The following is a 19,054-nucleotide window of genomic DNA, read 5'->3' as shown; positions in this document are numbered from 1 at the left end:
AAGAAGTTCCACGAGGAGTTGGGCACGAGGCTGCATTTCAGTACTGCTTACCACACGCAGACGGACGGACAGAGTGAGCGGACGATTTAGACGCTTGAAGACATGCTTCGGGCATGTGTGTTGGACTTTGGAGGGAGTTGGGACACGTATCTGCCATTGGCAGAGTTTTCTTATAACAACAGCCACCGTTCGAGCATTGGTATGCCTCCCTTTGAGTTGTTATATAGGAGGAGGTGTTGGACTCCCATATGTTTGGGAGAGGTAGGGCAACGAGTTATGGGCAGCATTGAGATAGTGCTTCAGACGACAGAGCAGATACAGCAGGTTAGACAGAGGTTGTTGACACCTCAGAGTCTCCATAAAAGTTATGCGGATAGGCGACGATCCGAGCTCGAGTTTCAGGTCGGGGATTTTGTACTCCTGAAAGTGTCTCCTTGGAAAGGAGTGATTCGATTCAGGAAGAGGAGAAAGCTGGTGCCCTGGTATATTGGGCCATTTAGGTGTTGGATTAGTGTCTAAGTCCATAACTATTTTGGTATGTACTTGACCCGATGGTGCATGGTCCTTTTGGGTTGCCTTCACCAAAGCAACTTGATTGGAGAAATAAATAGAGAGAGAGAGAGAGGTTATTATGATTTATTAATATGTTATAAGAATGATATATTAAAGGAGAAATCATATTTGTTTAATTAATATTGGTCAAAAATTAATTAAGAATTAATTTTGTGATCAAATGTAATTAATTAAACTAGAGGGGCTGAATTGTAATTATGTGATAGTTACAAAATAGGGTATGGATTATCCTAAGGATAGGTTGGACGAATTTGAGGTGATAAGGCCTTAGAATTCGACCATGATAAGGATTCAAGGCTTATCTTATGGGTTGCTTGGTGGGCAAGCAACTAGATAAGGATAAGGACTGAAACCTTATTTCTATACCTATATATAAACACCCCTTTGGCTCATAATTCGTCCAGACCTTCCCAAGGCTTCTTAGGGACGAATTCTTATACCTCCCCTCTCTCCTTATATCTTCTCCATTTGCTCTTGGTAATTGTAAGCCATTAGAGGAGTGACACTTGTGACTCTCAGCCTTCTAAAGTCAATACAAGGAGATTTGGAATTGTTATTGCAACATGACAATCAAGGTAACATCTTAAACCTAATTATATGTTAATATCGATTCCCATATGCTAGAATTAGGGTTTATAGTCTTGGATAACTTGCAAGTACAATAGAGAAACCTAGATCCAAGCATTAGGGTTTGTATGAGCACATAGGATGTTCTTAGGACCAAAACCCATCAGTGGTATCAGAGCCTAGACTGGTTTCTATTGTATTGATGCTTGATATGGTTGAAAAATTCGAATTTTTGGTTTCTGGAGGCTGGACTCGCCGAGTCCATAGTTGAACTCGCCGAGTCCATGCAGACTCGACGAGTCCATGCTTGACTCGACGAGTCAACTCGTCAGATGGGGATATCTTCGCGATTTCTTGCTGTTTTTGCTTATGGAAAGTTGCCTTATCACATTAGATCAATATAAATCCGTTTTTTTGATATATATGAGTATATTCTTGATCTAATTGAAGATATTTATCAATTAATAAAATATTTGTTTCCTTATGTGATAATTGATTAATTATTTTGATTAAATTGGTAAATTGTTTTGCAAAAAATCATTAAATAAATCAAATATGGATAATTATGTGATTAATTGTTAATTTAGATTATTTGTTATTTGATCCTTATGTTATGAAATGTTTCATATTTTCCCCTTAGGTTTTATAGTTTAAATTTGAACCCAAAAGTTTTGTTGTTTTGAAAAAGGTTTCATAACTTGCCCTCAAGTTTTGGAATTTAAATTTTGATTAATAGTTTAATTTTGATGTATATTTAAATTCTAAACCCTAATGTTTTGAAATGTTTCAAAACTTGCCCTCAAGTTTTGGAATTTAAAAGTTGATTAAAAGTTTAATTAGGAATGTTAAATTCTAAAACTCTAGTATTTTTTGAAAAAAGTTCAAATCACACCCCTATGGTTTTATTAATTAATTAAGTTGTATAATTAAAAGAGGTTTAATAAATCCATAAAAGTTTAGGTTTACAATTTAATTGAATTAAAAGTATAATTGTTAAATTAGACCACCTAGTATTTTGAAAGTATAAAATACACCCTATACTATATATAACATTAAAAGTCTAACATTATATATATGTATGAGTAAAAGTCAGTCTTACCATTAGTAGGCCTCATTCACGAAGCTGGTCTATAAGGGGTGTTTAAGGAAATTGCCTATAAAATGGCGATTGAATGGGTATCCGCTCTTACCCACCGCACTCTTGACTAGTGGAGGGTCGTTAGCCAAACGGGTAGGATAGGACGATACCTTCCATTATAAGTATAATAAAGTATAAAAGTAACTAAATGTTTTCATAAAATTCCCAATCTTAGTTACTTAGGCAAAAGTGAATTTATGCAATTCCATGAAATTACACTTTGTGCCCTTGCAAAGACGTTAGTGGAGCGTGTGTGGTTTACCGGCACACTAAATGGTTCTAAGCAAAGGTAGCAAAGGATGACTCAATGTTTGTCATAGTTCGGTGGAGCGTGTGTGGTTTACCGGCACATCGAATAGGTGACTGTAACATGTGAGGGCACCATGTAAGTTTGCATGGTTATTCACACCCGCTTTGTGATCCTCGGCATCCCAGTCACAAACACGAGGGGCATATCGATATTTAAACATGTCATTGAAAGTTCAATGAATCTCAAAGGATCTAGGAGTTTTCATAGATTTAAAACTTAAATTCCATTTCGTTTTTCGTGGTGGAAATTAGTGAATCGTCATTCACTTACCTTCAAATATTCTGCAATTAGGGTTACGGCATCCCTCTCCCGAGTTGTAGAATATTGTGTTGGGTCCTAGCCTTAGTATCTCATTTGGGTGATTTGCTAAGGACTCATTCAATCGACTAACTTGAATTCGTTTTCTCCCGTTTTGTAGATGTCAAAGTTTGACAACTATGGTCTTCCCAAATCCCTTGGAATAGGCATTCCACATGAAGATGGTATTCCACGATTCAATCGAGGAACGAGAAATCATGCTTCACTTTCCTCCTCCTCCTCCTATTGTTCTCCCCAACCCACAAGATCGAAGAATTGAAAGGTTCAATATCACTAAATCCCTATTGGAAATGAAACATGAAGATGGTAAACCCGTGTGTGCCCATGTTCTAGGAATGAAATCACACATTAATAGGTTGATAATGTTGGGTGTGTCATTCCCAGATGAGTTGGCTGTGAATTGGGTTTTGCAGTCACTTCCTGAATCATATAATGAGTTCAAAAGAAACTATTATATGATGGATCATGATGACAACCTCATTGACCTAACTTACATGCTCATTGCTGCTGAATCAGAAATGATTTGGCGAAGCAATGGAGCGTATTTGTTGGGAAAGTTAACCGACCATGCTTCCGAGGACGTTCTAGGAGAACCGATCTGCGTTTGCTGCCAAAAGAAAGGGTGTTGGATACAAGTCTGCCCAAAGAGCCTGAAGAGTCCAGAAGATGGGAGAGTCAAGGAGTATGGCTACGCTTCAGGTAAAATCCACTATCTAACTCCGTTAAGTTCCTATTCATTGATTCTTAATACATGATGTGATAAGATTGCATTTGAATGTTTTGCAGGATCGGTGAAAAGAAAGGAAGCTTGGTGAAAGAGCAAGATGAATCTAATCACGAGGAATGGATCTTGGTCGCATGGACTTGAAGATTAGATTTTGAGCTTAGATAGTTATGATAGAGTTGTTAGAAATTTTCCTTTTGAAATACATAGTTTTCAATGGATTTTGAATTGTAAGGACAAATGTTTTCCGCTGCTTTTATAAATAAAATAAATTTTCGTTTGACTTATTTATTTATTTGTTTATTTTCTTGCAATGAAATTGTTATGAAACTTGGTGTTTGCATATTTCTACAACAAATGGATATGATTCTTATTTATGGTGTTTATGGAAAAGTCGAGAATTTACCAAATAGGTAGAGTTTCTCATCGCCCAAGTTTCAATTGGACAGAAATTTGGAATCATGCAACTTGGTTGCATGAAGAATGAGAAATTTCATATTTGGAAATTAGACCAATTCATTGACAAAGTGTCATGTGAAGGACTAGGATATCGAGTACACAAAGTCGTGTGTTGGTCAAAATCCACCATAAGAGTAACAAGATATTCGTGATGGTTTACTAAAAGCTCAGTAAATATGATTATACTTATAAGATTAAGTGTAATTCGGAATTGATTAAAAAGGTTTAAATCAATAGCAAAACGAATAAGAAGAATCATGTAGGCAGAAAGATAAAAGTTTCTCCATTCTAAGAAGAAGGGAGAGTAGCTTTTATGTTTAATGATAGGTCTTAATGATTAAGAACCATGTCTCAATTGATCCTCTAAGTGAGTCTTAGTACAATTGTATGTCTAAAGAAGAGGAATTGAAGAAATGGTTAAATCGAAAAGTCAATCATACTTCGTTCCAAAACAAGTCTCAGAGTTAAGATTGTGACATTGAGTGATAAGTATAAAGAAGGTTTATAACATTCATTAAATGTGGAAAGTTGTGATGTCTTGGATAAGACAAAGACCAACTATGACCAATTTATGAAGTGTTTTGATAAAAGCTACACTAACTCTTGAATATTTGTTTGTCAAGAAATGGTTATTGACAAGAGAATCTTATATGTCAAGGAGTCAGTGGGAGTCTTAATGGTCTTGAAAGGTTTCAAGAACAAATCAAATAAACCTTATCGATCATCACTAGCACACGAGTTGAGGTTTACAACCTATCGTGATGACATTATTTTGTTTCTGTGCCAATCCAATCGAGTTAATTATGCATGTGAGTTCTATGAGTTCTCATTTTGAACGCATAAAAGGCAAAGCACCTTAATCAATGAAAGGTACATTGATAGGAAAAGGTGAGCTGCTTAACTACTTGGAAGACAAGGTGGGCAGCTGTGTTACCATAAGGCAAGAAATCAAGATTAAGAAAGTTCGATCCATATAAGTTTGAATTTGTCGTAAACCTTGGTTTTAACAAATTTACATGGATAGGAACACATACACCGTTTAAATCTAAGTGTCATAAGATTTCCTCCTTCATGAAAATGATTGTGAGGAAATGCTTTCACTAAGAAAGATTTTAAGAAGATAGTGATTGTAAAATTGCATTCTCGAATTCGATTATGGTTACGGTATCCCTTTCCATAATTTGAATTGTGAGGTTTGGCAATTAGTCTTGTTGGGTCGTGTTTTGTGTTAAGTATTGCGTCTATTGGGCTCGTTAGCTAGTCCATTTTGTATCTCCGGTATGGGCCTGTCCATCCGCAAGTTTAGTAGGGTTTAGTATATATAGGAGCTTGCATGCATCCTAGAGAAGAGAGACGATAGAATAGAATGATCAGAAAGTGATTATTCAGCAAGTTTATTATTATCGTTCTTGTAACCCTAAAATCCTCTACACCGGAAGTTCTTAGTCGAGCTCTGCTGAGGATTGTTTGATCTAATCATTCGACACATCTTGATCTATACTTGTGTTATTTACTGTTTTTACTTCATCGCATTACCTGTTAAGAAGATCTAATCGATCATCAAGTTAATTAATAATTTATCAATTGGTATCTGAGCAGGAGGCTGTGTAATTCATACACATCTTTTCTGTGAAAAAGGTTGCGATTAGGGTTATTCCGCATTAACTAATATTTATTGAGCCGTCATCCCATAATTGACGTAACTCAGCATTTATTTGTTTTGCCCTAATCTTATATATATTACAAGTCTGATCTTTCAAACAGGTTATACGATCAAGCATGGACGAGTCACAATCAAATCCCATAAACATCTCAAATAGCATTGGATCAATGACGAAGATTCCCATCCTTTACACCCAGGATTACGAAGTCTGGGCACATCACTTTGAAGATTATGTCATTGGATCTGAAGACAATGGATATCTTATCTGGGAAGCAATCGTGTCTGGACTATTCGCTCATTCAGCAACGTCTAAAATCATTAAAACTCAGAAAGAGTAATGATCTATTGAAGGACGTAAAAGATATTGCTCAAGACGAAAAAGATAAGTTTCAGTGCAATATTAAAGCATTGAGACTAATCAGATTCGCTCTTCAATCAGATACTTTCAGGATAGTGAGTTCATGAAGAACTGCCAAAGAAATATGGGATAGGCTACGAGAGTTATACTCCACAGACGAAGATCTGGAGCATTCCATTCAGACCCTACTTTTATCTAAGTTTGGCGAATTTAAGCAGAATCCCGAGGAAACTGTTACTCAGACATTCGATCGCTTCAATCATCTTCTCAGTAAGATGATTAAACACGATATTGAAAGGAAGTTGATTGAACAAAAAGTTACGTTTTTGAATGGTCTTAGATCTGAGTGGAGAGCAGTTGTGTCCACTGTTAAAGATCATGAGCAATTCAAATCATATTCATTGGCTAAACTGGTAGGAATTTTGAAATCCCAAGAAAAGATTGTCTTGCAGGAGAAAAATGTGGTTTCAAGCTTGGGTTCCTTGGCCCTTCTATCTAAAAGCAAAAGTGTGGTAGAAGATGAAGATCTTAACTTAGAAGACTATGACCTTACCTCTGAAGATTATGCAATGATGGTGTCAAATCCAAAGAGATTTATCAAGAAAAGGTTTCCTACCAATAAGAACAGAAATTGGCAGGGAAGCTATAGTTCTGAAAAAGTGAGGGAGGAACCGAAGGCAGAAGAACCAAAGAAAGAGCCGAAAGCTGAAGGAGATTCAGGTGTGAACTATTACTACTGTGGAGGAAAGAACCACTATGCCAAAGACTGTGTCCTAAAGAAAATGGCAGAAAAGGATGAAGAAAAAGATGAAGAAGCTATGTTGATGAAAAATCTGGAAGAAATCAAGAGAAAGAAAACTACTGCTAACCCTTCTATGAATGCTTTAATTGTGCAGGGTTCGGTAGCGGATGATGAGTTCGGCGGCGTGGAGGTATGGTCAACCGACTCTGAGGATGATGAAGTCAGAAAGCCATCTCATGGAAAGGCTTATGTTACGAAAGGTGAAGGAAGCGGTGGAAAGTGTTTGATGGTGTTGGATGTATCTCAAATGAGGGGATACAACACAGACGGTGGGAATGAAGACACGAAGGAGCGAGAGGACTTGTGCTTCACAGCAAAACCTCTCATCGTGCAGTTTAATGAGCTTGATGAATTAATCAAGAAGGTACAATCCATTTTTGTTTCATTCAAAGTCCCACAAAATTCATATGAAAAAGAATGAAAAAATGTAAATTCAAGAATCTCTCATCTAGACAGCAGTTTAACTCAAACACGGGTCACCAATTCTAACCTAACTGACCAATTAAGCAGGGTGTCTTCAAAGAGTGAGGAACGGAGGATGTGGATAGAGCTGAAGGAGTCGGAGTTGATCAAATCCAAAGACGAAAACATTTATTTACAAAGAGACAATTTAAAACTTTTGAAACAAAGAAATGTCTTTTGTTTGATTGCTAAGCGTCTTTATTCTAACATCACTCAACTTCATCTTAACTGTGAAATAGGACAAAAAATTCATCGCATGATTTTGCCCTTTCTTGAGTTTAAAGAATGATGAAATTGACGCTGAAGCATATAATTGCGAAAGTGTAGTTTCGTCTGAGGATGTAAATCCGACGTATATGTATGGTCTAGACAAAATCGAATGTTTCATAAAGTCCAAGGACCATAAGGACATGCTGAAAAATCTTTTGGATGAAAATGATAAACTGAAACTAAGGACTGAAACCATACAAAAGTTTGACTCATTGAATGCCAACTTGAGCTCAGAAAATAAAATTGATGTTGAAAATGCATCTAAGCTTAATGAGGATGATGATATGAGTGAAATTTCTGTAGAGGATGAAACTGACTGTTCTGAGTTTGTCAAGAGCGAACCCGAAAACCACAAAAATCTTATTTCAGAAAATTCTGTGGAGTTTGCTCGTTTGTCCCAACAAAAGTCCCCGATCCTTGAAGAAAAAGTTGTTTTATACCAAAAGGTAAGGACAACTCCAAATCAGGTGTATAAGGTCACAGGAGTAACCGAACATCAGACAGCCGAACTCACAGCCATTGTAAATGAAGATAATGTTGATGGCTGTGATGAGTTCTTCTGGTCTGCCCCTATCGATAATGCTGACGAAACCGTTGGTCTGTCGAAGCGGACGTCCTGGAAAACCAAAGGCAGATATGTGCCAGAGCCACTAAACAAACCTGACAACTTCGACGTGCCAAGTACTAGTGGTACAAAAGAAGTTCCTGAAGAGAAAGGAGTTCCTACAGAAAAAGTCACTCCTTCAAGCGAAACATCATCAGTTCAAAGTGAACCGGCTGACAAGAAGCAAAAGCAAAAAGCCAACATCCACCGACAGCCGAAGCAAGTTAAGGATCAGAAGCAGCAAAGGAATCAGAGATACAAGAAAAATCTCTCTGAACGAAAATATTTTTGGCGATCTCAAAACGCCCATTTCTCTTATCATGACAGAAATTCAAAGTTAGAGAAAAGTGTTGTTAGGCAGCAAGAAAGTAATAATAACCAAAAGGAAAGGTTCGGTTCTGAGGATCATAACAACCGAAGGGAAAGGTTCGGTTTAGAGAACACCAACTACCGAAAGCATAAGTTCGGTTCCGAAAGCAAAAGCAATCAAGGTTCAAGGTTCGGTCCCACTAATGATCAAAAACAAAAAGGGCACCTAGAACCTCAAGTCAAGCAAACTTCCCAATCTAACTTCTATTATTCTAATTCTTCTAATTTTCTCAACCTCATTCTAAATCAAATTCTATTCATACTCAAAAACCAAAATCTTCAGCAGATTTGAAAGGAAAATCGAAGGTTTCCTCAGTCAAAACAAATCAAAATCATCCCAATGTCTAAATGCCTAAACCTGAATCCAAACCGACAGTAACAAATCCCAATAAAATTAAGGTTTTCACCATTAGAAAGAAAGATGAAACAACTTTAATAAAAAGAACATATCTTGTTGACATCTCTCTTACTATTCATGTTCCTGTGAAAGGCTCACGTGGACCCAAGAAACTTTGGGTTCCTAAATCTGCTTAATTTTTGCAGGTTATCAGTGACGAGCAGTTTGACGAAGAATGGTATATTGACAATGGCTACTCACGTCACATGATAGGAAGGAAGGAAGAGCTGAGGGAATTTCGGTCTCTTTCAAACGGTGGAAATGTCAAGTTCAGGAACAACTCATTCGGCACGATAAAAGGCTATGGAAAAATAACAAATGGAGATCTCACAATCAGAAAGGTTGCATATGTTGAAGGACTGCAGCACAACCTCATTAGTGTGTCTCAGCTTGTTGGAGGTACCGGTCTCAAGGTCTCTTTCGACGATGAGGGTTCAGAGATAATTGAAAAGAAAACAAAAAGAGTAATTCTCAAATCGGAGCGCAAAGGCGAAATGTTTCCCCTGAATCTCAAACCCATCAAAGGAAATCCAGCTATCTGCCTGTTATCCAAAGCACAATCTGACGAAAGCTGGCTGTGGCACCGAAGGCTCTCTCATCTCAACTTCAAGGATATCAACAAACTTGTCACAGGTGGTCATGTTCGAGGTCTTCCATTGCTCAAATTTGATCGAGAACATTTATGTGCTGCGTGTGACATGGGGAAGAAGAGTCGTCAAAGTCACCCATCGATTGTAAACACTAAAGTTGTTGAACCATTAGAGTTAATTCACATTGACTTGTGTGGTCCATCATCTATCGAAAGCATCGGCGGTAGCAAGTATATTCTTGTCATTGTTGATGACTTTTCACGTTTTACATGGGTGTTCTTTCTGATGCACAAATCTGAAGCAACTCTCAAGCTAAAGATGTTTATCAAGCAGGTTGAAGTGCAGCTGAGGAAAGTCGTTCGCAACATCAGGAGCGACAATGGGCTGGAGTTCAAAAATAAAGAATTCGAAGACTTCTTGGCAGAAAAAGGAACCAGTCACAACTTCTCAGCTCCCTACACCCCTCAACAAAACGGAATTGTCGAAAGACGAAACCGATCTTTGTATGAGGCGGCCCGAACCATGCTAAGTTTTGCCTCTTTACCTTTATATTTTTGGGCTGATGCTATTGCTGCAACATGTTTTACGCAGAACAGGTCCTATCTCAATAAACTCTTTAGTATCACTCCTTATGAGATCATCAACAACAGGAAGCCAAATGTCAAATTCTTCCACGTATTCGGCTCACAATGTTTCATCTTCAATTCTAAAGAACATCGTAACAAGTTTGACGTGAAAGCCGATGAAGGGATATTTCTGGGATATTCTCTCACTTCGAAAGCATATAGGGTTTTGAACAAACGTTCAAGGAAGATTGAAGAAACTTATTATGTGACTTTCGATGACAGCTATGTCAAAAAGCTGAAGACCAATGAAGACACAGTTGGAGAAATTTTTTCTCAAACAGGCCAAGTCACAGCCTCGATTGCAAACCTATTTGAGAAGTTTGTTGAGTTATTCGATGAACCAGAGAAGGCCACTCTCTCGGAAGCTAGTGCAGCAGACAAAAAAGTAGATCATCTGAATCAACTCATCGAAAATGCTGCCAAGCAAATGAATGAAGGAGGATCAAGTTCCAACGACCCTCCACAGCACGATGCTTCAGTTGAGGGGGAGGATCCACCTTCTTCTTCACATCCGGGTTCACATGTTGAGGGGGAGAACTATTCTCCAGCTGCTCCCGAACGCCCAGCTGTACCCGAAAGCCAATCTGTATCCGAAAGTCCTATGGTAACCGAAAGCTCAACACCACCCGAAACTCCTGTAGCTCCAGAAAGTCAAGATACACCTGGAAGCTCATCTGTCGAGGGGGAGAATGCCGATATGTCTTATAACGATGATAGTCAATCTGAACTAGAAGAGATAGTAAATGCTGAATTGGATCCATCCTATGATCCAAATTACCCTCCTCTTGTCAAATGGACCAGAGATCATCCTATTTCACAGGTTGTCGGTAATGTCTCTGAAAAGGTCCTGACCCGATCTCAACTAAAGGCAAAGCAAACTTCCTTATTTTCAAAAGTAGAGTTCTGTATGTTTAACTCCTTCGTCTCAAAAGTTGAACCAAAGACAATTAACACTGCTCGTGATCACTCCGATTGGGTTTAAGCTATGCAAGACGAACTTAATGAATTCGAAAGAAATAAAGTTTGGCGCCTCATTCCAACTCCTCAAGATGCCTCGGTTGTTGGTCTCAAATGGGTCTTTAGAAATAAGATGGACAAGGAAGGCAATGTGATAAGAAACAAAGCTCGTCTAGTGGTGAAAGGATACTGCCAGGAGGAAGGAATCGACTATGAGGAAACTTTTGCTCCTGTGGCTAGGCTGGAATCTGTTCGAATATTTCTTGCCTATGCTGCACACAAGAACTTTGAGGTCTTCCAAATAGACGTAAAGTGCGCATTTCTAAATGGAGAACTCGAAGAAACCGTGTACGTAGAGCAACCACCTGGATTTGTCAATGAAAAATACCCCAATCATTGTTATATTCTAGACAAAGCGGTATATGGACTGAAACAAGCACCGAGGGCCTGGTATGAAACGCTAACCAAAGTTTTAAAGATGTCCAAATTCAAACAAGGTTCGGTTGACCCAACCTTCTTTCGTAAGAAGGAAGGTAACCACCTTATGATTGTTCAAATCTATGTCGATGATATCATCTTTGGCTCAACGAATCCTAGCTTAACGGCTGAATTCAGAAAGCTGATGGAGACTAAATTTGAAATGAGCTCAATGGGTCCAATTAACTTTTTCCTTGGTTTAAATATTAGACAGGGACCCAAAGGCATCTTTATTAGCCAGGAAGCTTACACGAAGACTCTCCTTGCTAAATTTGGCATGATGAGAGACTCAAAGGTTAAAGTTCCAATGACGTTCGGCACCAAGCTCACTACATCCTTGGATAAACCAACAGTCGATATTATGCTATATCGTCTAATGATCGGTTCTTTAATGTACCTTACTGCTAGCAGGCCTGATATAATGTTTTCTATTTGTTACTGTGCCAGATTTCAGGCAAATCCTCGTGAACCTCACATGCTTGTAGTGAAGAACATACTCCAGTATCTCAAGCGAACTACCTTTTTAGGCCTATGGTATCCATCCAACTCAGGCTTTTTCGTTCAAGCCTACTCAGATGCAGACCTTGGAGGTTGTGGACTGGACAGGAAAAGCACCACTGGAGGCTGCCAATTCCTTGACGGGAAGTTGGTTAGTTGGCAATCAAAGAAACAAACCTGTGTATCCCTGTTTACCGCTGAGGCAGAATACATCACAGCTGCCTCCTGTACTTCTCAAGTGATTTGGATCCAAAGCCAACTCAGGGACTATGGACTCAATATGAAAAAGATCCCACTATATTGGGACTCTGAAAGTGCAATTAGGATCTGTCATAACCCAGTGCAACACTCGAAGACTAAGCACATAGCACTGAGGTATCACTTCATTAAGGATCATGTGGAAGATGGGAACATCGAAATACACTTTGTTCGAACCACTGATCAACTGGCTGACATCTTCACCAAAGCTCTTCCTGAAGCATCTTTTAACAAAATACTACAAGGGCTAGGTATGATGGAATCAGAGTCAGTACCAAAAATTATCTCTCAAGCTCAAAAGCAAGAAGCGAAATAGACCGAATGTTCGGGTTTGGGTCTTGTGCTAATGTACCGAAATGAACCAAATGCTCGGGTTCGGTTGCATTATCTGCTTTTCGCTCATCACTCAAAGGTAGTTTCCTTGGTTGTAGATCTTATGTATAAATTTTCCAAATTCATTTCTCTTATTGTCAAAGTTATTCTCTTTTTTCAACTCTATTTTCTTTGGCGACCAAAATCAACCGAACGTTCGGGTTCGGTTCCAAAATTTTTCTCTCCCGAAATAGACCGAACGCTCGGGTTCGGTTCCAAAGTTTTTCTCAACCGAATTAGACCGAATGCTCGGGTTCGGTTCCAACAATTTTTTTTGTATAATTTTTTTATGTCCTATTTTTATTTTATTTTATCAAAAATTCCAAAAACCAATTTTTTGTTAATTCAATTTTTTATATAAATTCAAAAACTCCAAAACAATTTTTTTATTGGCTCTTATTTTTTTTATGTCTCGTTTTGGGTAAATTATTTCACTAGCTAAGTGTCCCTAGAAGCACGCTGCTGTATGCGTCCAAAGCCTCACCTGATTCTGAATAATAGCCTTACTGACCTGGTATAAACAAACTTTGTCTTCCCAATTAGGTTATCATATTTATTCTAATCATGAGCTACCTAACTCTCTTCTCACATGAGATAAGAGTTTTCTGCTTGGTCCTATTTTTTATAGCAGAGGTACTTTGATTTCTTTACACCATCTACATTGCATTTCTCCATCACATTCGCTTCACAAACGTAACCCTTGAGACTCTCAGAAATTACCACTGAGGTTTATGGTTGCACAATTTCTGTGTTTATGATCTTAGCTTCGTGCCACTACGTGCTAAGTGAAACCCAAAATTCAATACCCATTATGCATTGATGGTGAACAATTAATTTGCTCAAGCTTTCACTAATGAATTGACGAATGTACCACATGAAATCTCTATTTTTCTTTTGAGTGATTCCTATGAAATTGTTAACACCCATAACATTTCTTCCCTTGGGATCCACTTTTAATTTTTGTTGAGATTTTATATATTTCCTAGCCAAATTAAATTATCTTCAACCTACTTGTTCAACAGACTACATTGGTCTCACAAGTACTTCGTTCGATTTCTATCTTATATCAAGATTAGGAATTCTGAATCGAAGCGAAACCCATCCTCATAAGCCTAATTAAAAGAAGCCTTTCAACACTTCTTAATAAGTGTCTGATCGTTATTCAACGAGAAACCACACAAACACTTTAAAGTCTCTCTTGACTTTGAAGGAAGAGATTCGTGCCCGGGATCATTTGTTTCGTGTCTTTATTGACATCACATATTTTCCCAAAAGTGTTGCTTTATTTCTTTTCTTTTACACCCTAAGCACGAAAATCTTTTTGATTTTCCAAAATTCTGGTTTCATTAATTCTAAGGAATTTTAATTGGGTTGGCTGTTATCAAAAGTTGTGGTTAATATTGATCCACGTGGCAATTTTATTTTAAAGATGCCGTTACAATTTAAAGGGATAAGATGACGACATAATGACTCAGGCGGGAGTCCAATCGATTTGATTTCAAATGGCGCAACAGGGAAACGCGTGCGCATAGGAACCGTTTCATATCCAAACGGCGCCTGATGGGAAGGCGTGTTATTAGGGCCTGCCATTCTCTCTCATGCGTGATCATCGACACGCCAACTGTCACGAATCAGTCAATTCCGAAAAACCCTTCGTTTTTCAATTGTAGATTTGGGAAGATATTTCTCTCTCCTTTACCCTCACTATAAAAGGCTGTGTAACCCACCATTTACCTCTTTACCGTGCCTATATTTCTAGAGAGCCAGAAATCCTTCAAACTTCACTGTTCATCATCTCTTCCACTTTCTTCAAAACAATGGCAGATTCTTCTTCAGTCCACGCAACATCCCACATCTTGCCCATTCCCCCACAGCAAAGCTTGATCATCGATTTAACTCCTCAATCGTATGACGCATTCATGGCCCCCATCATCGAATGCCTGAAGTTTTCTCCAATCGCTCCTGCACTTACCAGGGCTGAAATTGTTCCAATGGAATTCTTGTCACAGATCTTTGCCACCGCTCACTACGACAAGGTCGTCGACAGAATCTTCTTTGATGTCTATGAGCACAAGGCGTCGATTTCAAAGCAGCGGTTCTGCTCATTGTTAGGTTTTGACGTGGATTCTTCTAGGGTCAATCCAGAATCCATCCCTATGGGTCATTTGTTCAACGTGTTCTACAACATGGGATACACGGAGGTGCTTACTACGGTGACGAAATTCAAGAAGTCGTGCCTACCTCCACAGTGGAATGGGATGTTCACTGTTTTGCTCAAGGGTTTATCTGAACGAAGTGTCGGGTCTGATGGAGCCAGCCGTTTATTTCTATCCATAATGTATGGTATCTACAATGGCATCAACATGGACTACGGGTCCGTTCTGTGGCAACAACTCATTCAGAGTCTCTCCTCCACTTCCAGACATTCAGAGATTTCGTATGCTCGGTTCTGGACCATTATCACGAAATGGGTGATGGACAAGTACCACGTCCCCATTGTCGCTGGTGCTCCAATGTCTTCGATTGGTACCTTTCATACCACGAAGATCATTGTGTCGGACGCTTCAAAGTTTCCGTTCAACGGGTCTATTCCGGAAACCATGTATGGGGATGTTCCTGCTGATAGCCGGATTATCAGGACGTACAAGGAGTTCAAGCGTTCTGGTCCAAGCGATCTTACTCCTGAGATGCTGAAATCCATTCATGACGCCGACAAGCCTGCTCCAAGAGGGAAGAACGCAGATAAGGGAAAACAGGTGGTCAAGGGGGCAAAAGGCCCGTCTCCAAAGAAGAGGAAACCCACCAGAGCTGCTCAGTCTCCACAGCAGAAGAAGAGAAAAACCCAACCGCGACGAAAGTTGATTATCGCTTCCTCCTCAAGCGAATCTGAGGGTGAGAGTTCTGATTCTGATGACTCTCCACGTGGCAACACTCCACCACGATCTCCGACCCCTGAAGTTCATGTCTCTACTTCTCCAATTTCCTCTCCATCTAAAACCATTCCTATTTCTATTCCCCCCATAACTTCCACTACTGAAATACCACCCACTTCTATCCCAATACCACCACCAATATTCACCGAAGCAACCACAACCACCACTGCAGAGGTTAGAACCAACGTATCTGATACGGGGGTTCATACTGACGCACCTAAATCCACCCCAGCACCCGAAACCACTCTAGAAACCGAACCCACGCCTACACCCGAACAAACAACACAACCCGAACCTACCCATACTACCGAACCACCAGCTTCACCACCACCATCTTCTCCTGGTCATGCATCAGAAGGAGAAGAACCACTCCTTGGCGGGGAGAATATGACTTTTGACTCGGTCTACTATAGCCCGTTTCAAGTACAAAGCGATGACGATGACGACGCTCCTGTCACCAAAAGGCATCTCCAGGAGCTCCATGACAAAATTGACTCACTCATCGCCTCCTCTTCCACTTCTCAGTCATCCCTATCTGAAGCTGTAGTTCAGAAAATTGTTGACGCTTTCTCCAAAGCTCAGCAAGCTTCCCTTGCTTCTGCAACCACCGCCATAAATGCCTCTACCAAAGCCTGTCAGGCTGCGACCGAAAAAGTCGATAAACTATTTACTGATGCCTCTTCCCTGTTGAAGTCTTTACAGGAGAGTGCCAACGCCGCCAAGACTACGCTAGAACCTATTGTCCACCAGCTGGCAACATCAGTCGCAACTGAGTTGAAGTCATTCGCTTCTCTTCGTCAAACAATTTCTGACGACAACTCAGCTTTCCGAACAACCATCGAAGAACGTCTCTCCAAGCTTCAAGAAGATTTGGCTGCCGAGAACACTCTCATGGATGCTCTAGCCAGGAAGACTACCGCTCTGAAGGTCAAGAGCATTCAACTCTCCAACTCTCAACAGGAGATTGAATCTCTTCGATCTGAAAGGGAGGTCATCAAATCGTGTGTTTCGGATGTCCACTCTGCCATCTCCAACATCCTAGAAGCACATGATCCAATTCTTAACTACACTGTGAGGCGTGACCTTGCAGAGAAGCTCGCTCCCGCCCTCGTCCTACTCAGTAATATCGAAGGGCTCCTTGATTTCGTGTCCATTCCGAAACAAGGGGGAGAGAAGGAAACAATGTCTCAACCACTTCCTACTTCTACAACAACTCACACTACCGAACCTCCTCCAGTAGGCAAAGCCTCCGGTTCCGGTGTGAAAGACAAAGGCAAAAAGATTGTTGAGGAGGAAGAAGAAGAAGATAATGAGACAATCGCCGACTTGTTGAAGCGTAAAAGTCGACACAATGAGGCTGACATCAATGCTCGTGTGGCAAGAGAGGCTGAAGAAGCCGAACGTAAACAAAAGGAAGCCCACGACCTTCTTGAGAGCAGGAAAACTCTGTTTCCTACCTGGACTCTTGAGAGGATGATTAAAGAAGCCGTTGACACACCGAGTATCTTGTGGCTGGAACCTGTGATCTCTTTAGATCGGTCTAACACTGTCGACTCACAGTTCGACATGCCACTGACCCGAAAGGCTTTTATCTTTCATGCCTTTTCCAACGTTGCAAAGTTCCCTCATCCTCATCCATAGGTTGATCGGGACTTAATCAATTTCTATCTGAAGGCTGCTCAACCCCAATATCAGACTTGGAGCGCTCAGAAAATTATCAACGTTCGGGTCTTGAAGCCGTACAGTGAAGGTAACTTCATCAACGTTCGGTTCAAGGTACTTCGGGGATCTGCCAAAACAGAACATGCTATTTCCCTTGCAGATTTTCCCAACCTTAATCCCCATGATTGGATTATCTTGCACAACATCCTCCTCACCAACGAAGCTGAATACGTCCGATCATCGACCATTTCAAGAGGATGTTCGTGTGCTACATCATGGAAGTTGCATTGATGGATCAGGAGATTGCGAGCGTATTTAAGAAGAAACCTACAATATCTCTTGTTGGCTCTGCCAGTTATCTCAACATGATGCAGATAGGGAAGATTGACCCAAAGAGGAATTCGGTCATGTTTACCAGGAACGAAGGACAGAAATGTCTTTTCGCCTTGGCTGACAAACATCTATACACCACTGCCTGTTTGGAGCACGTTTTGGGGATCATCCACAGATGCAAGCAGAACACAGCGGATGATATCAAGTACTTTGATGATATGATTCAATGGTACATTCGGTTCAGACAGACTATCCTTGCTCTTATCACACGTCTGTTTGATACCGTAAAGAAGGCTCCCGTTTAGGCCTGGCAATCGAGTCGTGTTTGGGTTGGCGTGTCGCGGTTTGGCGGGTCAAAATATGTCAACCCAAACACGACCCATTTAAATATACAGGTCACGGGTTGGCGGTTTTGGAACATAAACCCATATATGACCCACGAACCCATTTATTTATACGGGTTCACATGTTGGCGGGTTTGTGGGTTAGATTTGGGTTCGTAGGTCAGATTCCATAAATAAAATTAACATTTAAACATGAATAAATTCTTGATGGTTGATGCAAACATATCTGAATTTTAGACACTTAACAACTTAAGTCTTAAAGGCTTAAACATCCAAATGAAAATTAAAAACATTCATAGAAACATGTTCAATGCCTCAATCGCTCATACAACCATACGCTGATACGCCATTTGATTTAGGGAAAAAATGAGGGAAATCAATTGGTTACAAACTTACTTACGACCTTATGAGTTAGGACCACAAGTTAAAATATAAATACATTTAAAAATAAAAAATATTTTTTTTAATTAAAAATATAAACGGGTTGGCGGGTCAACCCATTTATTTTTTGAGAAACCCATATATGACCCGTTTAATAAACGTGTTGACAGGTTGGCGGGTTGACGGGTTGGCGTGTTGAAAAACTCAACCCAAACCCGTTTATTTCGTGTCGTGTCGTGGGTCGTGTCATGTGTCGTGTCGAAAATTGTCGGCCCTACTCCTGTTGATGGCCCAAGCAAGAAGAAGAAGTAGTCTCGCTCCAATTTGACGCAAATGGGGAGATTGTTGGGTCGTGTTTTGTGTTAAGTATTGCGTCTATTGGGCTCGTTAGCTAGTCCATTTTGTATCTCCGGTATGGGCCTGTCCATCCGTGAGTTTAGTAGGGTTTAGTATATATAGGAGCTTGCATGCATCCTAGAGAAGAGAGATGATAGAATAGAACGATTAGAAAGTGATTATTCAGCAAGTTTATTATTATCGTTCTTGTAACCCTAAAATCCTCTACAGCGGAAGTTCTTAGTCGAGCTCTGTTGAGGATTGTTTGATCTA

Source organism: Lactuca serriola, chromosome 5, assembly GCF_051521515.1.
Source record: "Lactuca serriola cultivar US96UC23 chromosome 5, Lser_US96UC23_V15, whole genome shotgun sequence".
Lineage (NCBI taxonomy): Eukaryota > Viridiplantae > Streptophyta > Magnoliopsida > Asterales > Asteraceae > Lactuca > Lactuca serriola.
This window is presented reverse-complemented; position numbering follows the sequence as displayed.